The sequence below is a fragment of the Coregonus lavaretus genome, assembly GCF_964263955.1.
Source record: "Coregonus lavaretus genome assembly, chromosome: 21".
Taxonomy (NCBI): Eukaryota; Metazoa; Chordata; class Actinopteri; order Salmoniformes; family Salmonidae; genus Coregonus; species Coregonus lavaretus.
Window position 1 is genome coordinate 36,992,853 of NC_140008.1, and position 24,110 is coordinate 37,016,962.

General features: G+C 42.7%; 1 protein-coding gene across 1 annotated transcript in view; it reads left to right on the plus strand.

The window, feature by feature from the left end:
* The first annotated feature begins 1,798 nt into the window (after positions 1–1,798).
* LOC311149012 (exocyst complex component 2-like) overlaps positions 1,799–24,110 on the plus strand; it is a 100,471-nt gene continuing 78,159 nt past the window's right edge. The window contains exon 1 of the mRNA XM_084186083.1: positions 1,799–1,859. The gene's annotated coding sequence lies outside the window, so the exon portion shown is untranslated. The remainder of the gene's footprint in view (positions 1,860–24,110) is intronic.

A 24,110-nucleotide genomic window follows, 5' to 3' on the forward strand; every position in this document is an offset into this window, starting at 1 on the left:
CAGAAAGTGTCCATACGCACAAAAGCTTATTCCTCAAAAATGTTGAGCACAAATCTGTTTACATCCCTGTTAGTAAGAATGTATCCTTTGCCAAGATAATCCATACACCTGACAGGTGTGGCATATCAAGAAGCTGATTAAACAGCATGATCATTACACAGGTGCACCTTGTGCTGGGGACAATTACATTTACATTTTTGTCATTTAGCAGACGCTCTTATCCAGAGCGACTTACAGTTGTAATTATTTTTATTTTTTTTATATATATATTATTTTTTTAGTTTTTATATATTTTTAGTTTTTTTTTATACTGGCCCCCCATGGGAATCGAACCCACAACCCTGGCGTTGCAAACGCCATGCTCTATCAACTGAGCTACATCCCTGCCGGCCATTCCCTCCCCTACCGTGGACGATGCTGGGCCAATTGTGCGCCGCCCATGAGTCTCCCGGTCGCGGCCGGCTGCGACAGAGCCTGGATTCGAACCAGGATCTCTAGTGGCACAGTTAGCACTGCGATGCAGTGCCTTAGACCACTGCGCCACTCAGGAGCCGGTTGACAATAAAAGGCCACTCTAAAATGTGCAGTTTTGTCACACAACACAATAGATGTCTCAAGTTGAGGGAGTGTGCAATTGGCATGCTGACTGCTGGAATGTCCACCAGAGCTGTTGCCAGAAAATTGAATGTTTGTTTCTCTACCATAAACCGCCTCCAATGTCATTTTAGAGAATTTGGCAGTACCTCCAACCGGCCTCACAACCGCAGACCATGTATAACCACACCAGCCCAGGACCTCCACATCCGGCTTCTTCACCTGTGGGATTGTCTGAGGGGTTGCGAGGCGTATTTCTGTCTGTAATTAAGCCTTTTTGTGGGGGAAAACTCATTCTGATTGGCTGGGCCTGGCTCCCCAGTGGATGGGCTTATGCCCTCCCAGGCTCACCCATGGCTGCGCCCCTGCCCAGTCATGTGAAATCCATTGATTAGGGCCTAATTAATTTTTTTAAATTGGACTGATTTCCTTATTTGAACTGTAACTCTGTAAAATCTTTGAAATTGTTGCATGTTGTGTTTATATTTTTGTTCAGTATATATACATATATATACACACTGAGTGTACAAAATATTTGTTATACCTTACTAATATTGATTTGCACCCCCTTTTGCCCCGAGAACAGCCTCAATTCGTCGGGCATGGTTCTACAAGGTGTCAGAAGTGTTCCACATGGATGCTGGACAATGTTGACTCCAATGCTTCCCACAGTTGTGTCAAGTTGGCTGGATGTCCTTTGGGTGGTGGACCATTCTTGATACACATGAGAAACTGTTGAGCGTTAAAAACGCAGCAGCGTTGCGGATCTTGACACACTCAAACCGGTGGGCCTGGCACCTACTACCATCCCCTGTTCAAAGGCACTTAAATATTTTGTCTTCCCCATTCACCCTCTTAAAGGCACACACACAATCCATGTCTCAATTGTCTCAAGGCTTAAAAATCCTCTTTAACCTGTCTTCTCCCGTTCATCTACACTGATTGAAGTGGATTTAACAAGTGACATCAATAAGGGATCATAGCATTCACCTGGTCAGTCTACATCATGGATAGATTAGGTGTTTCTAATGTTTTGTATGCTCAGTAGTACAATGCATTTTAAGCTACAGTGTTTTGAGTAACTATCAACACCATACAAAATTGTACTCACTCAACCCAGCTCCTGAGCTGATGGCTCTGATGCTCTTAGTGGGATGCAAAGTAGATTGCGTGATGACATCACCGACTGGGCGTTGCAGGAAGTGGCAACCTGAAAGTTGATTTCGTTAAAGGTTAGCTGGAATTTTTCATTCAACAGCTGCATTGTAAGTTACCCTATGTTATCTATTTATTTGACAAAATATTGTGACACATATGAAAGCTTTATTTTAACATTGGATTGGAGTCACGATCTTAGTTTGTCTCACTTTGCAGAGAGCTCCGATGATTGTTTACATTTCCGTTATCAAAGGCAAAGCTAGCCTGCTGGCTTGCCTACTGCTAAGTAACGTTAGTCAGCTAACAGTGTCAACTTCGAATTTACTGTTCATATCGTGACTATATATGTTTGTCTGATGGTCTAAGTATTTGTCTAAGTATTTATATTGGTCTGGCAGCGAACGCACTTGAGAAATGTTTTAGTTATTAGTCTTGCTTACTGCTTTCCTTGGTTTATTGGGTACTACTGTATTTTAGTGTAGGGCTAGGCCTGTGTAACGCCAATCTCATGAAATATACACTGTGTTTAAATGTATACATTTGACTCTGCAGAGGCAAATGTAGAGGAGTTCTATAGGATAGAATGGAAACAATGGCCTGTCAAGCTAATAGCCTTTTCCTCTTTTGTTTTGTTTGATTGATGGTAGCCGACTAAACTCAACTCCACGATGGGCAGTGGTGTAGTGCTATTTTTGTAGGTGGGGATCGTAATAAAAAAAAAAAGGTCATAATTTCCACAATCAAAGTTTGTACCAACAGATTTAGCCAATGGAATAGCCAGCCTATCATTATATAATATGCATAAAATGCATCCTCCCATTGCAACGTCTGCCAATGCCCACACATATTGTCTAAAGAAAATGTTATATTTTTAATACCCTCAAACACCAAGTTAGGCATAGGTTACCTAATTTCTAAATCGGCCATCATCACTGTCAATCTTGAATTATAATTCTTCACGTTTTACTGGTGAAATGTCCAAACTGCATCTCCATGCCAATCATAGAAATGAGGAGGTGTTTTTGGTGTAACAGTCGGCTACCATCAATCAAACAAAACAAAAGAGGAAAAGGCTTTTAGTTTGACAGGCCATTGTTTCCATTCTATCCTATAGAACACCTCTACATCTGCCTCTGCAGAGTCAAATGTACACATTAGGCCTATCATGCTAATATTCGGTTCTGTTTTGAGGAATGCAGATTAATCATAATGTGATCTTGCGAGACATTGATTCAGTTTTGATATAACTTTACTAAACATGCACCATTGTGAGAAGTGATAATCTATTTGTAATTAATAATAATAAGTGATGAGTATGACTATTAGGCGTCGAAAACAGATCTAGATGAGATTGGCACGCCCTTCTTGGTGCTGAAAGGACAGTGCCAGGATCGTGCAATGATGTTAAAGAAGTTGAACCAACTTGTGGTGCTGAAGGATAGCTCTGCCATTTAGCCAGTTCATGAACCCAAACAATAATATTCAGTAGGCCTATAGGCTAATAGGCCTACGGCTACGTGGTATAGCTATTTGTAGGTTATAGCCTAATGTAAATACAAATACATATAGCTTAATATCCTTGCACTGTTTGCAAGGAGAGCTTTATTGCGAGTAGGCATTTCATTGTATTGTGTAGCTAACACGCTGTATCATAAATAAACATTGATTTCATTAGCTTGAACACATGGTTACAATATACCCTATTACAGAATAAAAGAAAACAGAGAGGTGAACTATTAATTCCTAGAATTTATTTGCATAGATTAAACATGCTATTAAATACATTTACCATGTAGTGAACCATAAATCATTACTACGTAGAATTGCAGGAAATTCGTTTTAAAACAGACATCAAATCAAGCTTTTGGTGTGGTGTATTCATGCATCTCAATAAACTATAACCTAAATGCATTATTACATCCAACTTGGCCCAATTAAAAATGTTCCAATTGCCCACCCTGACATACCAAGCTAGAATGGGCCCTGCGTCTCAATCAATAGCCAATTTAGGCTAAATATCCCAAGCAAGGCTACAGCATCTTCCAGAGAGGGTCAGGCTCCTTGGGTTTTGCAGTGGCCACTCTGGTTTGGGTGTCCTCGGCAGAAGGGTGTCGCCTTAACCAAGTGGTCACGCATGGGTTCTGGATTCCACTGCGCAAGAGGGGTCTGTGGAGTTTTTTGAACATCAAGGCAGACACATGGTGAATTTGTATTTTTTTTCAATGTTGCTCCCGGACAAGGCTCAAATCCCCGTCATTCGCACGAAGAAAATAAGGAAATACAGGGGGCGCAGATCAGGGTGCCTTTTGAGAATTTGTCGGCGAGTGGGTAACCCGCCTCCACCATCCGTTCTATTGGCCAACGTGCAATCACTGGAGAATAAACTGGATGAGCTCCGTTCGAGACTATCCTACCAACAGGACATTAAAAACTGTAATATCTTATGTTTCACTGAGTCGTAGCTGAACGACGACACGGATAAAATACAGTTGGCTGGGTTTTCCGTGCATCGACAGGACCGCTACGTCCGGTAAGACGAGGGGTGTGGGTGTGTGTCTATTTGTCAATAACAGCTGGTGCGCAATGTCTAATATTAAGATATGCTCGAGGTATTGCTCGCCTGAGGTAGAGTACCTCATGATAAGCTGTAGACCACACTATCTACCAAGAGAGTTTTCGTCTATATTTTTCGTAGCCGTCTATTTACCACCACAAACCGACAATGGCACGAAGACTGCACTCAACGAGCTGTATAAGGCCATAAGCGAACAAGAAAATGCTCATCAAGAAGTGGCGCTCCTAGTGGCAGGGGACTTTAATGCAGGCAAACTTCAATCCGTTTTACCTAATTTCTACCAGCATGTCACATGTGCAACCAGAGGGAAAAAAACTCTAGACCACCTTTACTCCGCACACAGAGACGCATACAAAGCTCTCCCTCGCCCTCCATTTGGCAAATCTGACCATAATTCTATCCGCCTGATTCCTGCTTTCCATTTCCATTTTCCATTTTAGTCATTTAGCAGACGCTCTTATCCAGAGCGACTTACAAATTGGTGCATTCACCTTATGATAGCCAGTGGGACAACCACTTTACAATATATATATATATATTTTTTAAATGTCTCCTTTGGGGTGGGGTAAGGGGCGGTAGAAGGATTACTTTATCCTATCCCAGGTATTCCTTAAAGAGGTGGGGTTTCAAGTGTCTCCGGAAGGTGGTGAGTGACTCCGCTGTCCTGGCGTCATGAGGGAGCATGTTCCACCATTGGGGTGCCAGAGCAGCCAACAGTTTTGACTGGGCTGAGCAGGAACTGTGCTTCCGCAGAGGTAGGGGGGCCAGCAGGCCAGAGGTGGATGAATGCAATGCCCTCGTTTGGGTGTAGGGACTGATCAGAGCCTGAAGGTACGGAGGTGCCGTTCCCCTCACAGCTCCGTAGGCAAGCACCATGGTCTTGTAGCAGATGCGAGCTTCAACTGGAAGCCAGTGGAGTGTGCGGAGGAGCGGGGTGACATGAGAGAACTTGGGAAGGTTGAACACCAGACGGGCTGCAGCGTTCTGGATGAGTTGTAGGGGTTTAATGGCACAGGCAGGGAGCCCAGCCAACAGCGAGTTGCAGTAATCCAGACGGGAGATGACAAGTGCCTGGATTAGGACCTGTGCCGCTTCCTGTATAAGGCAGGGTCGTACTCTGCGAATTTTGTAGAGCATGAACCTACAGGATCGGGTCACCGCCTTGATGTTAGCGGAGAACGACAGGGTGTTGTCCAGGGTCACGCCAAGGCTCTTTGCACTCTGGGAGGAGGACACAACGGAGTTGTCAACCGTGATGGCGAGATCATGGAACGGGCAGTCCATCCCCGGGAGGAAGAGCAGCTCCGTCTTGCCGAGGTTCAGCTTGAGGTGGTGATCCGTCATCCACACTGATATGTCTGCCAGACATGCAGAGATGCGATTCGCCACCTGGTTATCAGAAGGGGGAAAGGAGGAGATTAATTGTGTGTCGTCTGCGTAGCAATGATAGGAGAGGCCATGTGAGGATATGACAGAGCCAAGTGACTTAGTGTATAGCGAGAATAGGAGAGGGCCTAAAACTGAGCCCTGGGGGACACCAGTGGTGAGAGCACGTGGTGCGGAGACAGATTCTCGCCACGCCACCTGGTAGGAGCAACCTGTCAGGTAGGACGCAATCCAAGAGTGAGCTGCGCTGGAGATGCCCAACTCGGAGAGGGTGGAGAGGAGGATCCAATGGTTCACAGTATCAAAGGCAGCAGATAGGTCTAGAAGGACGAGAGCAGAGGAGAGAGAGTTAGCTTTAGCAGTGCGGAGAGCCTCCATGACACAGAGATGAGCAGTCTCAGTTGAATGACCAGTCTTGAAACCTGACTGGTTTGGATCAAGAAGGTAATTCTGAGAGAGATAACAAGAGAGTTGGCTAAAGACGGCACGCTCAAGAGTTTTGGAGATAAAAGAAAGAAGGGATACTGGTCTGTAGTTGTTGACATCGGAGGGATCGAGTGTAGGTTTTTTGAGAAGGGGTGCAACTCTCGCTCTCTTGAAGATGGAAGGGACATAGCCAGCGGTCAAGGATGAGTTGATGAGCGAGGTGAGGTAAGGGAGAAGGTCTCCGGAAATGGTTTGGAGAAGAGAGGAGGGGATAGGGTCAAGCGGGCAGGTTGTTGGGCGGCCGGCCGTCACAAGTCGCAAGATTTCATCTGGAGAGAGAGGGGAGAAAGAAGTCAGCATAGGGTAGTGCAGTTTGAGCAGGACCAGCGGTGTCATTTGACTTAACAAACGAGGATCGGATGTCGTCAACCTTCTTTTCAAAATGGTTGACGAAGTCATCCACAGAGAGGGAGGAGGGGGGAGGAGAAGGTGGCAAAGAGCTTCCTAGGGTTAGAGGCAGATGCTTGGAATTTAGAGTGGTAGAAAGTGGCTTTTGCAGCTGAAACAGAGGAAGAAAATGTAGAGAGGAGGGAGTTAAAAGATGCCAGGTCCGCAGGGAGTCTAGTTTTCCTCCATTTCCGCTTGGCTGCCCGGAGCCCTGTTCTGTGAGCTCGCAATGAGTCGTCAAGCCACGGAGCAGGAGGGGAGGACCGAGCCGGCCGGGAGGATAGGGGACATAGAGAGTCAAAGGATGCAGAAAGGGAGGAGAGGAGGGTTGAGGAGGCAGAATCAAGAGATTGGAGGGAGAAGGATTGAGCAGAGGGAAGAGATGATAGGATGGAAGAGGAGAGAGTAGCGGGAGAGAGAGAGCGAAGGTTGCGACGGCGCATTACCATCTGAGTAGGGGCAGAGTGAGTAGTGTTGGAGGAGAGCGAGGGAGAAAAGGATACAAAGTAGTGGTCGGAGACTTGGAGGGGAGTTGCAGTGAGATTAGTAGAAGAACAGCATCTAGTAAAGATGAGGTCAAGCGTATTGCCTGCCTTGTGAGTAGGGGGAGATGGTGAGAGGGTGAGGTCAAAAGAGGAGAGGAGTGGAAAGAAGGAGGCAGAGAGAAATGAGTCAAATGTAGACGTAGGGAGGTTAAAGTCACCCAGAACTGTGAGGGGTGAGCCATCCTCAGGAAAGGAACTTATCAAGGCGTCAAGCTCATTGATTAACTCTCCAAGGGAACCTGGTGATAAATGATAAGGATGTTAAGCTTGAATGGGCTAGTGACTGTGACAGCATGGAATTCAAATGAGGAGATAGACAGATGGGTCAGGGGAGAAAGAGAGAATGTCTACTTGGGAGAGATGAGGATTCCTGTGCCACCGCCCCGCTGACCAGATGCTCTCTGGGTATGCGAGAACACATGGTCAGACAAGGAGAGAGCAGTAGTAGCAGTGTTTTCTGTGATAATCCATGTTTCCGTCAGCGCCAAGAAGTCGAGGGACTGGAGGGTAGCATAGGCGATGCTTAAGAGCAAAAACTAAAGCAGTAAGTACCAGTGACTCGCTCAATACGGAAGTGGTCAGATGACGCGGATGCTACCCTACAGGACTGTTTTGCTAGCACAGACTGGAATATGTTCTGTGATTCACGCAATGGCATTGAGGAGCTTCATCAATAAGTGCATCGACGACATTGTCCCCACAGTGACCGTACATACATATCCCAACCAGAAGCCATGGATTACAGGCAACATTCGCACCGAGCTAAAGGCTAGAGCTGCCACTTTCAATGAGCGGGAAACTAATCCGGACGCTTATAAGAAATCCCACTATGCCCTCCGACGAACCATCAAACAGGCAAAGCGTCAATACAGGACTAAGATTGAATCCTACTACACCGGTTCTGACGTTTGTCGGATGTGGCAGGGCTTGCAAGCTATTACAGACTTCAAAGGGAAACCCAGCCGTGAGCTGCCCAGTGACGCGAGCCTATCAAACGGGCGAAATGCCTTTTATGCTCGCTTCGAGGCAAGCAACACTGAAGCCTGAATGAGAGCACCAGCTGTTCCGGACCACCCTGTGATCACGCTCTCCATCGCCGATGTGAGAAATACCTTATAAACAGGTTAACATTCACAAGGCTGCGGGGCCAGACGGATTACCAGGACGTGTACTCAGAGCATGCGCGGACCAACTGGCAAGTGTCTTCACTGACATTTTCAACCTCTCCCTGACCGAGTCTGTAATACCTACATGTTTCAAGCAGACCACCATAGTCCCTGTGCCCAAGGAAGCGAAGGTAACCTTCCTAAATGACTACCACCCCGTAGCACTCACGTTGGTAGCAATGAAGTGCTTTGAAAGGCTGGTCATGGCTCATATCAACAGCATCATCCCGGAAACCCTAGACCCACTCCAATTTGCATACCGCCCCAACAGCTCCACAGATGACGCAATCTCAATCGCACTCCACACTGCCCTTTCCCACCTGGACAAAAGGAACACCTATGTGAGAATGCTGTTCTTAGACTACAGCTCAGCGTTTAACACCATAGTGCCCACAAAGCTCATCACTAAGCTAAGGACCCTGGGACTAAACACCTCCCTCTGCAACTGGAGCCTGGACTTCTTGACAGGCCGCCCCCAGGTGGTAAGGGTAGGCAACAACACATCTGCCATGCTGATCCTCAACACGGGGGCCCCTTAGGGGTGCGTGCTCAGCCCCCTCCTGTACTCCCTGTTCCCCCATGACTGCGTTGCCAAACACGACTCCAACACCGTCATTAAGTTTGCTGATGACACAACAGTGGTAGGCCTGATCACAGACAACAATGAGAGCCTATAGGGAGGAGGTGAGAGACCTTGCAGTGTGGTGCCAGGACAACAACCTCTCCTCAACGTGAGCAAGAGAAAGGAGCTGATTGTGGACTAAAGGAAAAGGAGGGCCGAACATGCCCCCATTCACATCGATGGGGCTGTAGTGGAGCGGGTCAAGAGTTTCAAGTTCCTTGGGGTCTTCATCATCAAAGTTATACAGCTGCACCATTGAGAGCATCCTGACCGGTTGCATCACCGCGTGGTATGGCAACTGCTCAGCATCCGACCGTAAGGCGCTACAGAGGGTAGTGCGTACGGCCCAGTACATCACTGGTACCAAGCTACCTGCCATCCAGGTCCAATATACTAGGCGGTGTCAGAGGAAGGCCCCCAAAAATGGTCAAAGACTCCTGTAACCCAAGTCATAGACTGTTCTCTCTAGTACTGCACGGTAAGCGGTACTGGAGCGCCAAGTCTAGGTCCAAAAGGCTCCTTAACAGCTTCTAACCCCAAGCCATAAGACTGCTGAACAATTAATCAAATGGCCACCCGGACTATTTATATTGTCCCCCCCCCCATTTGTTTTTACACTGCTGCTTCTCGATGTTTATTATCTATGCATAGTCACTTTACCCCTACCTACATGTACAAATTACCTCGACTAACCTGTACCCCCGCACATTGACTTGGAACTTTAGTTTATTTAGTAAATATTTTCTTTAAACTGCATTGTTGGTTAAGGGCTTGTAAGTAAGCATTTCACCGTAAGGTTGTTCTATTCAGGTACCTGTTGTATTCGGCACATATGACAAATAAAATGTTATTTTATTTTAAATAAGGCCTGACGTGATTTGCCTGCTCTGACACACTGTCCCAGCCTCTGCACAGCCGCCAACCCTTATTGGCTTGATTGTTGTGATTGACATTTCGTTAGGCTGTGATCCATCTGCGCTGATACAGGGCATTTAAATCGAAAAGGACCCATGAGCACCAACATGTGAAGTTCAAAGGAGCAAATCAAATTGGGTGTCAAATGAAAGCTAAGAGTCTATATTTGGGGGAAATTAAGGCATAGATAAATGTTCAACCATTTTCCGTCTTAAAAATGTAGCAAGGCTTTGATTTCTGGATAAACAGATGGAAAAGGGGTTTTAGAAAAAAACTTCCGGAAAAAGTCTTAAAAGGTATCAGAAAAACATTAAAACACAATAATGTTGACATAAAGATCCCTGCCAACTAATATCAGCACTTATATTACGTTTTGGAAACATGTTGCCTTGTGCCTTGTAATTCTGTTACCAGAAACCCACATATCTTTAAGATACAATATTTTCTAATGTCTCTCCCTCAGGAGGAGGGAGGATAATGAAAGTTCACAGAAGTAACAAGTAAAGGTAGACCTACCAATTAGTTAGTGATTTTACTGATATAATGTTTTTAAATGAATTATTAAGTGAATAAAACTCATAGCTGACACACCATTCTTTCTGCAGAGATCTTTGAATCTTAATTCGGAGCAGATATTTACACCTTTTTGGAAAACGTGTTCGCATACAAACCTGAGGGAGATTTCCGTTACCACAGTTTGCATCTGCACAGTTCTTCCACTAACTTAGTTTTTGTAACATTTTCTGTGGAAATTGTTAAAAGTAGTCCTTGTTCATAGAGTTGTATGGTTTGTTAAACTTTTAAATCAATGGTTTTTGTTTGGTATACATTTTGAAGTGAAAAAGCTGAGTCAAAGCGTAATTTAGTTACCATGGAATTACCCCACAGCAGCATATTGCTGTGTTCTCAATCATCCATAATTGGTAGCTAGAAGGTCAGTGTCTTGAAACTGTATACAGATCATTGTTACCTTGGTGCTTAAGTCTCCTTGGATACATTTTTAAATAGCTTTATCAGACTTTTGATCTAAATGAGACTTTGCAATAGCCTACATTTGTTTAAGCTTCTTGTATGATTTTTAAGCTTAGATATCATCAAAATGATGTAGGCCTAAGTGTTGCAGAGAGGCAAGCGCTGTCTCAATTTATCAGAGCCCCTCATTTTTCATGTCAGGTCAGTGTTGAGGGGGTCATGTTATTGGTAGAGGAACATTACCCCTACTGTGTTACCCTCAGAGGTGAAAGGTCAGAGCATAGACCTTGTTGTTGGTGTGTGTATGTGTGCGTGTGTCCTCATACTACACACGGTGTGCTGTTTCAGCTGGAGCAGTGGGGAAAGAGAGAGAGAGAGAGAGAGAGAGAGAGAGAGAGAGACTGCACAGGCAGCTTTTTAGCTTTCGGCTCTGCAGCTTAAGGTATGACACACTTAATGAGACTTAAGCCTTCTGCTGTTATCACACCTAGGAATACAGTATGTTAAACAACAACTAGAAAATTAAGACTAACAGTAATATACAGTGGGGAAAAAAAGTTTTTAGTCAGCCACCAATTGTGCAAGTTCTCCCACTTAAAAAGATGAGAGAGGCCTGTAATTTTCATCATAGGTACACGTCAACTATGACAGACAAATTGAGAAAAAAAATCAACTGTGGGAGCAATTATTAGGAAATGGAAGACATACAAGACCACTGATAATCTCCCTCGATCTGGGGCTCCACGCAAGATCTCACCCCGTGGGGTCAAAATGATCACAAGAACGGTGAGCAAAAATCCCAGAACCACATGGGGGGACCTAGTGAATGACCTGCAGAGAGCTGGGACCAAAGTAACAAAGCCTACCATCAGTAACACACTATGCCGCCAGGGACTCAAATCCTGCAGTGCCAGACTTGTCCCCCTGCTTAAGCCAGTACATGTCCAGGCCCGTCTGAAGTTTGCTAGAGTGCATTTGGATGATCCAGAAGAGGTTTGGGAGAATGTCATATGGTCAGATGAAACCAAAATAGAACTTTTTGGTAAAAACTCAACTCGTCGTGTTTGGAGGACAAAGAATGCTGAGTTGCATCCAAAGAACACCATACCTACTGTGAAGCATGGGGGTGGAAACATCATGCTTTGGGGCTGTTTTTCTGCACAGGGACCAGGACGACTGATCCGTGTAAAGGAAAGAATGAATGGGGCCATGTATCGTGAGATTTTGAGTGAAAACCTACTTCCATCAGAAAGGGCATTGAAGATGAAACGTGGCTGGGTCTTTCAGCATGACAATGATCCCAAACACACCGCCCGGGCAACAAAGGAGTGGCTTCGTAAGAAGCATTTCAAGGTCCTGGAGTGGCCTAGCCAGTCTCCAGATCTCAACCCCATAGAAAATCTTTGGAGGGAGTTGAAAGTCTGTGTTGCCCAGCGACAGCCCCAAAACATCACTGCTCTAGAGGAGATCTGCATGGAGGAATGGGCCAAAATACCAGCAACAGTGTGTGAAAACCTTGTGAAGACTTACAGAAAACGTTTGACCTGTGTCATTGCCAACAAAGGGTATATAACAAAGTATTGAGAAACTTTTGTTATTGACCAAATACTTATTTTCCACCATTTGCAAATAAATTCATTAAAAATCCTACAATGTGATTTTCAGGATTTTTTTTTCTCATTTTGTCTGTCATAGTTGACATGTAACTATGATGAAAATTACAGGCCTCTCTCATCTTTTTAAGTGGGAGAACTTGCACAATTGGTGGCTGACTAAATAGTTTTTTCCCCCACTGTAGGTACTTCTCAGTGTTTCCCCTCTCTGTGCTTTATTAAAGGATCTGTTATTCTTACATTATCTGTATGCCCTTACGGAATAACCACATGATTTCACATATGGAAAATCACATGTATTCATATGTGAAATCACGTGTTTTTGGAACACTTCACATGTGACATTTCAACATTTGACAAGAAAAATCTGTCATTATTATACACACTCACACAATGATTTTAACATAGTGTTTTTTAATTTACATATTTGACACACTTTGACATACATGACTATATTGTGTATGTTTATACAGTCATTATTATTCATCGTGTCCTCACAACCTCTTGGTTCACACCATTCCGATCTTCCTGCTACACCACTATGTCTGTGTGTGTCAATAACTGATTTCACCTGTATTCCTACCTACACTTTGGACTTCAAAGTAAATCTCAGCTGTGTTAAAAATACACTCAAGGAAAACTATTATATTTACCATAGTGATTCAGCAGTAACATTGAAACAGAATAATATGCCCCACCAACATTAGACAACTATACAGAAAACCCCAACATTTCAGAAATAATGATTTGAAATCAATGTTGAGAGAATAGTCAGATTAACTGATAACTAGCAGTGCAGATGGAACTCTTTTGCTAAGTGCGAAGATGTATTGATAGGTAATGAATGTGTAAGGGAATGCTACAGACTTTGTGGCGCAGCAGAAAGATCAGCACACTTCAAATCCAGAGGTTGTGAGTTCAAATCCCAGGTGGGGTCATATTTTAGCTGAACATGGTACCTCTTACTTTAAAACCACCATACCGACCATCACGTGACGTCCTGATGACTGGTACAACAAATGTCTTGAGAACATCCTAACATGGCCCTCACCGGAAAAACCACATGAATTTCACGTGATCACATGTGATCTTATGTGAAGTTAATGTGATAACATGTGATAACATAAAACTTACATGTGACAACATGTAAGCACTTGTGAAAACATGATCTCATGTGAAGTGTTCCAAAAACACATTTGCAAATGATTTAATGTGAAATGTCACTTGATATGTTCCAAAAACACATTCTCACATGTTTTCCACATGTGAAATCATGTGGTTTGTAAGGGAGATTTACATTTACATTTTAGTCATTTAGCAGACGCTCTTATCCAGAGCGACTTACAGTTAGTGAGTGCATACATTTTCATACTTGACAGCAACCTGAATTTCCTGCTACGCCTCCAGGTCTGTGGAACAAACCGGGAACTAGACAAAATCTGGGGTCCCATGACTATTTAAATTGAATTAATGTCAATTATACCTTTTTAAAATAACCACACAATTATTGACTTGATTCTGGGTAACTTTTAGCAAAGTGCAGAAAGGTATTCTTGCCAATAAGTCTTTGGCCATATTAGGGCTTGGAATTGCCAGGGACCACACGATACGATATTATTACGATACTTATGTGCCGATACGACATGTATTGCGATTCTATATGTATTGCGATTCAATACAGTTTTTATTGCGATTCGATACTGTGATTTTATTGCGATTCGATGATCCAAACATATTGCTCACCATATGTCTGCTGCAGAGCGACAAGAGAGAGCCATGACAAAACGAGTTTTGATCAGTCATGGAAATAAAAGTGCTGAAAACAAATTGTCTCCCTATTTAAAAACAAGATGGAGAACAAGCAATGAAGGAAAAATACTGGAGTTTTATTGCAGGTACAGCCAACTAGTGCAACAATAATATTGTGAGATTGCCAAAACGATACGATATATCGTCAAAAATAATATCCGATATGTAACTGTATCTATTTTTTCCCCCATCACCAGGCCATATCTATTTTATGCTCACAGACCTGGTGGTGTAGAAGGACATGTAGCAGGACATTTCAGGTTGCTAGCGACCAGGAGGATATAAGTTCAAAGCCCAGTTAAGGCTGAGTTCCAAGTGTGGTCATAGTACTTAATGAAATCAGAATACAGCAGCATACTGTCCTTTTATAGAACTAGACAAAACCTGCAGGGGACAATTACTATTTAAATTGAATGAATGTAAATGATGGCTTTAAAGTAAAATATTCTCTATGACATTTGACACCTGCAATTTTGTCACGTGTAGTTCCATGGTGTCACATGTTAACATTTAGCATCCCCATGACTCAAATTTCATGTTTTCACATGTGCGCAAAGGTTATCACTTATAATTTCATGTTTTCACATGTTGCTTCACATGTTGTCACATGTTATCACATTAACTTCACATAAAATCACATGTGATTTATCAATGACCCAAGCCCAGCTCAGTTAATCCCTACCATAGTTTCGCTGAGTCATCATAATGCTTTAGCAAATGTACATTATACCAGGGGCATTGGTAGACACAATGTAAGTAACCTAATTTATGTCCCTCTAACTGCCCTGAATGCCTCTGCTGATCCTACAGCTATTGTATGCAGCAATCATGTGTCTATGGACCAGATTTATGCTGTTAGCACCGAGGCGGTGTGCCCTAGTAGGAAGTCAACTGTGTGCAGCTCACCCTGCACTAACATAAATAACATGAGAATATCTACTTATGCTAAGCTTCCCAGTAAAGCAATGAAAACAAGAAAGCATCCCAGAAAAATAGCCCATGTTAACATATGTATCTTAAGAAACAAGGTTCATGAAATTAATAACTTGCTAGTAACAGATGACATTCATATTCTGATTATCTCTGAAACTCACTTAGACAATACTTTTGATGATACAGTGGTAGCAATATAAGGTTATAACATTTACAGAAAAGACAGAAATGTCAGTGGTGGAGGTGTTGCTGTTTATATTCAGAACCACATTCCTGTAAAGATTAGAGAGGATCTCATGTTAAATACTGTTGGAAGTAATATGGCTACAGGTGAATCTTTCTTACCTAAAGAAGCTTGTGGGAAGCTGCTATAGACCACCAAGTGCTAACAGTCAGTATCTGGATAACGTGTGACATTTTTGATTATGTATGTGATATCAACAGAGAGGTATATTTTCTGGGTGATTTAAATATTGACTGGCTTTCAGCAAGCTGCCCACTCAAGAAAAAGCTTCAAAATGTAACCAGTGCCTGCAACCTGGTTCAGGTTATCAGTCAACCTACCAGGGTAGTTACAAACAGCACAGAAATTAAAACATCAACATGTATTGATCACATCTTTGCTAATGCTGCAGAAAAGTGCTTGAAAGCAGTATCCAGGTCCATCGGATGTAGTGATCACAATATAGTAGCCATATCTAGGAAAACCAAAGTTCCAAAGGCTGGGCCTAATATAGTATATAAGAGATCATACAATAAGTTTTGTAGTGATTCCTATGTTGTTGATGTAAATAATATGTATTAGTCCGTGGTGTGTAATGAGGAGCAAACAGATGTTGCACTTGACACATTTATGAAATTGATTATCCCAGTTACTAATAAGCATGCACCCATTAAGAAAACGACTGTAAAAACTGTTGAATCCCCGTGGATTGATGAGGAATTGAAAAATGGTATGGTTGAGAGGGATGAGGCAAAAGGAATGGCAAATAAGTCTGGCTGCACAACCGATTGGCAAGCGTACTGCAAATTGAGAAAGAAATTGACTAAACTGAATAAAAAGAAGAAACTACACTATGAAACGAAGATAAATTACATAAAGAATGATAGTAAAAAGCTTTGAAGCACCTTCAGTGAAATTTTGGGGAAAAAGGCAAACTCAGCTCCATCATTCATTGACTCAGATGGCTCATTCATCACAAAGCCGACTGATATTGCCAACTACTTTAATGATTATTTCATTGGTAGGATTATCAAACTTAGGCATGACATGCCAGCAACAAACGCTGACACTACACATCCAAATATGTCTGACGAAATTATGAAAGACAAGAATTGTAATTTTGAATTCCATAAAGTGAGTGTGGAAGAGGTGAAAAAATATTGTTGTCTATCAACAATGACAAGCCACCAGGGTCTGACAACTTGGATGGAAAATTACTGAGGATAATAGCGGACAATATTGCCACTCCTATTTGCCATATCTTCAATTTAAGCCTACTGGAAAGTGTGTGCCCTCAAGCCAGTGTGTCTATGTATGCGGATGTCTCAACACTATATATGTCAGCTACTACAGCGACTGAAATGACTTCAACACTTAACTTAAAGAGCTGCAGTTAGTTTCAGAATGGGGTGTCAAGGAATAAGTTAGTCCTAAATTTATTAGGAAGCTAAAGCATTGTATTTGGGACAAATCATTCACTAAACCCTGAACCTCAACTAAATCTTGTAATAAATAATGTGGAAATTGAGCAAGTTGAGGTGACTAAACTGCTTGGAGTAGCCCTGGATTGTAAACTGTCATGGTCAAAACATATTGATACAACAGTAGCTAAGATGGGGAGAAGTCTGTCCATAATAAAGTGCTAATCTACCTTCTTAACAGCACTTTCAACAAGGCAGTTTTGTCGCACCTGGACTACTGTTCAGTCGTGTGGTCAGGAGCCACAAAGAGGGACTTAGGAAAATTGCAATTGGCTCAGAACAGGGCAGCACAGCTGGCCCTTGGATGTACACAGAGAGCAAACATTAATAATATGCATGTCAATATCTCCTGGTTCAAAGTAGAGGAGAGATTGACTTCCTCACTACTTGTATTTGTGAGAGGTATTGACATGTTGAAAGCACCGAGCTGTCTGTTTAAACGACTAGCACACAGCTCAGACACCCATGCATACCCCACAAGACATGCCACCAGAGGTCTCTTCAAAGTCCCCAAGTCCAGAACAGACTATGGGAGGCGCACAGTACTACATAGAGCCATGACTACATGGAACTCTAGTCCACATCAGGTAACTGATGCAAGCAGTAGAATCAGATTTAAAAAACAGATAAAAATACACTGCGGGGACTGTGAAGCAACACAAACATAGGCACAGACACATGCATACACACACAAGATAATATACGCACTTTACGCACACGTACACATGGATTTTGTGTTGTAGATATGTGGTAGTTGAGTAGGGGCCTGAGGGCATATACACGGTGTGTTGTGAAATCTGTTATGAATGTATTGTAATGTTTTTAAAATAGTATAACTGCCTTAATTTTGCCAGACACCAGGAAGAGTAGCTGCTGCCTTGGCAGTAACTTACTTTATAAACTGAATACAGTAGATTACTGTAGAATGCACAGTAAAATACCATACATTTCTTTTACAGAAAATCACATTGTATGATTTTTAAGTAATTAATTTGCATTTTATTGCATGACATAAGTATTTGATCACCTACCAACCAGTAAGAATTCCGGCTCTCACAGACCTGTTAGTTTTTCTTTAAGAAGCCCTCCTGTTCTCCACTCCTTACCTGTATTAACTGCACCTGTTTGAACTCGTTACCTGTATAAAAGACACCTGTCCACACACTCAATCAAACAGACTCCAACCACTCCACAATGGCCAAGACCAGAGAGCTGTGTAAGGACATCAGGCGCAATTATTGGCGCAATTATTAGAAAATGGAAGATGTTCAAGATGACGGTCAATCACCCTCGGTCTGGGGCTCCATGCAAGATCTCACCTCGTGGGGCATCAATGATCATGAGGAAGGTGAGGGATCAGCCCAGAACTACACGGCAGGACCTGGTCAATGACCTGAAGAGAGCTGGGACAACAGTCTCAAAGAAAACCATTAGTAACACACTACGCCGTCATGGATTAAAATCCTGCAGCGCACGCAAGGTCCCCCTGCTCAAGCCAGCGCATGTCCAAGCCCGTCTGAAGTTTGCCAATGACCATCTGAATGATCCAGAGGAGGAATGGGAGAAGGTCATGTGGTCTGATGAGACAAAAATCGAGCTTTTTGGTCTAAACTCCACTCGCCGTGTTTGGAGGAAGAAGAAGGATGAGTACAACCCCAAGAACACCATCCCAACCGTGAAGCATGGAGGTGGAAACATCATTCTTTGGGGATGCTTTTCTGCAAAGGGGACAGGACGACTGCACCGTATTGAGGGGAGGATGGATGGGGCCATGTATCGCGAGATCTTGGCCAACAACCTCCTTCCCTCAGTAAGAGCATTGAAGATGGGTCGTGGCTGGGTCTTCCGGCATGACAACGACCCGAAACACACAGCCAGGGCAACTAAGGAGTGGCTCCGTAAGAAGCATCTCAAGGTCCTGGAGTGGCCTAGCCAGTCTCCAGACCTGAACCCAATAGAAAATCTTTGTGGAATTTCTTTCCTTCTTAATGAGTTTTAGCCAATCATTTGTGTTGTGACAAGGTAACGGGGGTGTACAGAATATAGCCCTATTTGGTAAAATACCATGTCTATATTTTGGCAAGAACAGCTCAAATAAGCAAAGAGAAACAACAGTCCATCATTACTTTAAGACATGAAGGTCAGTCGAACTGGAACATTTCATGAACTTTAAACGTTTCTTCAAGTGCAATCGCAAAAACCATCAAGTGCTATGATGAAACTGGCTCTCACGAGGACCGCCACAGGAAAGGAAGACCCAGAGTTACCTCTGCTGCAGAGGATAAGTTCATTAGCATTACCAGCCTCAGAAATTGCGGCCCAAATAAATGCTTCACAAAGTTCAAGTAACAGACACATCTCAACATCAACTGTTCAGAGGAGACAGTGTGAATCAGGCCTTCATGGTCGAATTGCAGCAAAGAAACCACTACTAAAGGACACCAATAAGAAGAAGAGACTTGCTTGGGCCAAGAAACATGAGCAATGGACGTTAGACCTGTGGAAATCTGTCCTTTGGTCTGATGAGTCCAAATGTGAGATTTTTGGTTCCAACCGCCATGTCTTTGTGAAACGCAGAGTAGGAGAACAGATAATCTCTGCATGTGTGGTTCCCACCATGAAGCATGGAGGTGGGGGTGCCTTGCTGGTGACACTGTCGCTCATTTATTTAGAATTCAAGGCACACTTAACCAGCATGGCTACCACAGCATTCTGCAGTGATACGTAATTCCATCTGGTTTGTGCTTAGTGGGACTATCATTTGTTTTTCAACAGGACAATGACCCAACACACCTCCAGGCTGTGTAAGGGCTATTTGTCCAAGAAGGAGAGTGATGGATTGCTGCATCAGGTGACCTGGCCTCCACAATCACCTGACCTCAACCCAGTTGAGATGTTTTGGGATTAGTTGGAATGCAGAGTGAAGGAAAATCAGCCAACAAGTGCTCAGCATATGTGGGAACTCCTTCAAGACTGTTGGAAAATAATTCCAGGTTAAGCTGGTTGAGAGAATGACAAGAGTGTGCAAAGCTGTCATCAGGGCAAAGGGTGGCTACTTTGAATAATCTTAAATATAAAATATATTTTGATTTGTTTAACACTTTTTTGGTTACTACATGATGCCATATGTGTTATTTCATAGTTTTGATGTCTTCACTATTATTCTACAATGTAGAAAATAGTAAAAATATAGAAAAACCCTTGAATTAGTAGGTGTGTCCAGACCTTTGACTGGTACTGTATATATATAGATATAGATATAGATATAGATATAGATATGTATGTATGTATATATATATATATATATATATATATATATATATATATATATATATATATATATATATATATATATATATATATATATGGATGGATGGATGGATGGATGGATGGATGGATAGATAGATAGATATGTATATATATATGTATATACTGCAGTATACTGTAAATGATGGTGCATTGTGGATAAATATTGTGGGAGGAGAGAATCGCTGGCTATTTAACATATTTTAAGGCGTGCCTTGTAAGTGGCTATATTTTTTGAATCCGTTAGTGAGAGTCCTGTACCAATTTAAGTGATATGTGGTAGTGGTTCCTTAAGAATTAAATGTGTATGGGAAACAGATCAGAGTGGTTGCAGGTCTTAAACGTTTTATTGGTTGAATACTTCCACTGCTCTGTTTTGCCCTGTTTTCATGGCCAGTTTGGTAGCCTTTGTTTAGGCCGCTAGAATTTCAAGTGATATAAAACACCTAGTATCCATTCATATGAAAATACTTACAGCCAACCTGCTTACTATAATTTATTGTATTTACAGTTAAATAATGTAGAAATAATTTTTACAGGTTAATAGTCACTTTGTACTTTATTGTACTGTGTTTCATTGTATTGGCGCTAGCCAGAGATGGTCAGAGATATATCGTAAGATATCTTGTTGTAATTACAATTATTTTGAATACCAATGCATCCTTAACTACAACAACATTTTCAGTAATGGTTACAGAAACGTTTTACTTGCTATGCAGTGTATTCCACAAGTACATATAGCAGCCAGCCAAATAGAAAACGTAGCCAGTCAGGCGCCCCCGAGCAGTGTTAAAATTTTTTTGTTGTGTTATTGTGTAGTATTGACTTTACAATTTAAATTACTGAAAATATATGAGTTCAGTTAATTGTTATTTGATATTGTCTAGATGTAGGCCATTATGATCAGGACAATTTTCTAAGTAAGAGAACATTAAACCTTTTTCAACATTTTAGTGTTATTTACAGTTTTACTGCAAGATATGAATTGCCACAATGATAATAAAAATAATAATATGCCATTTAGCAGACGCTTTTATCCAAAGCGACTTATGATGTTTGTTCTTCAAATTATGTATTTTATTAAAACAGAAAAATGAAGTAAATAGCCCACATTATCTTGAAAAATAAATGAATGGTTTTGTTTTTCTGTTTCCGGTTTCGTTCTCAAAATCACACTGTTCTAAGTCCACAACAATGCTTAAACCACAGCAGGAGACCACTTTTGAGGTCTGGAGAAAAAATCTGAGAAATGTCGGGGTTTAGTTAGGCTTCCCTTTAATTCAAGTGCACACCTAGCAAGAGGCTGTTGTTTAGCTGTGTTTTTGTAGCACATGTGATGGTAGAGTTTGCTAAACAAATACCCACTGGATTGATGAAAATAATAATGATATCATTCTGCAAGGTAAGGCTACTTTGTAGTTAACATTTAATTGAGTAGGTTTTTGGGAAAGCCTTTCCATCTACCAGAAGACTGTTTTCGTTACCATCAAATTAGATCAAACTTTTTTTGTCACATGCGCCGAATACAACAGGTCCGTGAAATGCTGACTTACAAGCCCTTAACCAACAATGCAGTTCAAGAAATACAGTTAAGAAAATATTTACTAAATAAACTGAAGTAAAAAATGATAAAACGTAACACAATAAAATAACAATAACGAGGCTATATACAGGGGGTACCGGTACCTAAACAATATGCGGAGGTACAGGTTCGTCGAGGTAATTTGTACATGTAGGTAGGGGTAAAGTGACTATACAAAGATAATAGACAGTGGGTAGCAGCAGTGTAAAAACAAATGGAGGGGAGGAGGGTGTCAATGTAAATAGTCCGGGTGGCCATTTTATTAATTGTTCAGCAGTCTTATGGCTTGGGGGTAGAAGCTGTTAAGGAGCGCTTTGGTCCTAGACTTGGTGCTCTGGTACCGCTTGCTGTGCGGTAGCAGAGAGAACAGTCTATGACTTGGGGGACTGGAGTCTTTGACAATTTTTTGGGCTTTCCTCTGACACCGCCTAGTATATAGGTCCTGGATGGCAGGAAACTTGGCCCCAGTGATGTACTGGGCCATATGCACTACCCTCTGTAGCGCCTTACAGTCAGATGCCTAGCAGTTGGCATACCTGGCGGTGATGCAACCAGTCAGGATGCTCTCGATGGTGCAGCTGTAGAGCTTTTTGAGGATATGGGGACCCATGCAAAATCTTTTCAGTCTCCTGAGGGGGAAAAGGTGTTGTCGTGCCCTCTTCACAGCTGTCTTGATGTGTTTGGACCATGATAGTTTGTTGGTGATGTGGACACCAAGGAACTTGAAACTCTCGACCCGCTCCACTACTGTTCGGCCCGCCTTTTCCTGTAGTCCATGATCAGCTCCTTTGTCTTGCTCACGTTGAGGGAGAGGTTGTTGTCCTGGCACCACACTGCCAGGTCTCTGACGACCTCCCTATAGGCTGTCTCATCGTTGCCGGTGATCAGGCCTACCACTGTTGTGTCGTCAGCAAACTTAATGATGGTGTTGGAGTCGTGCTTGGTCACGCAGTCGTAGGTGAACAGACAGTACAAGAGGGGACTAAGCACGCACCCCTGAGTGGCCCCAGTGTTGAGGATCAGCGTGGCAGACGTGTTGTTGCCTACCCTTACCACCTGGGGGTGGCCCGTCAGGAAGTCCAGGATCCAGTTGCAGAGGGAGGTGTTTAGTCCCAGGGTCCTTAGCTTAGTGATGAGCTCTGTGGGCACTATGGTGTTGAACGCTGAGCGGTAGTCAATGATCAGCCTTCTCACATAGGTGTTCCTTTTTTCAAGGTGGGAAAGGGCAGTGTGAAGTGCAATTGAGATTGCGTCATCTGTCGATCTGTTGGGGCTGTATGCGAATTGGAGTGGGTCTTTGGTATCTGGGATGATGATGTTGATGTGAGCCATGACCAGCCTTTAATGCACTTCATGGCTACCGATGTGAGTGCTACGGGGCGGTAATAATTTATTCTTTGAGTATACGTCTTGGTAATCTGTCTGGCCCCGTGGCTTTGTGAATGTTGACCTGTTTAAAGGTCTTGCTCACATCGGCTACCGAGAGCGCTATCACACAGTCGTCTGGAACAGCTGGTGATCTCATGCATGCTTCAGTGTTGCTTGCCTCAAAGAAAGCATAAAAAGGCATTTAGCTCGTCTGGTAGGCTCACATCACTGGACAGCTCGCGGCTGGGTTTCCCTTTGTAGTCCGTAATAGTTTTCAAACCCTGCCACATCCGACGAGCGTCAGAGCTGGTGTAGTAGGATTCAATCTCAATCCTGTATTGACGCTTTGCCTGTTTGATGGTTCGTCTGAGGGCGTAGCGGGATTTCTTATAAGCGTCCGGATTAGTGTCCCACTCCTTGAAAGCGGCATGTAATCCATGGCTTCTGGTTGGGATATGTACTTTCGGTCACTGTGGGGATGACGTCGTCGATGCACTTATTGATGAAGCCGATGACTGAGGTGGTATTCTCCTCCGCTAATGGAAAACACTGGCTATGACTGTAATATGTGTTTTTTTTAATCAACCTTGGTTGAATGCACTGACTGTAAGTTGCTAAGGATAAGAGAGGTCGCCCAATGACCAACATTTCAATGTAAATATAAAAAATTAGAACTTGCAAAGAACACTGGGTAATATGTCGCAGCATGGGTAATTCCAGTAATATACTACAGAAACATTTTTGGTACTGTAAAATATATTACCCTAAAATGGATTACAGTAGCTGTACCGTTAAATACATTTCAGTAACTTACTGGCCAATTGCTGCCTGTAAGTTGCTGTACATTTTACAGGAAATGTTTTACAGTGTGGGTGTGCAAGCCTATATCAATAAGGCCTACTGTATTATTTTTCAAGGATTTTTTTAATTACTTAAAATTTTTTTTTATTAATAACTACTGAACATTTTATGCAACTTTTTCCACCGTG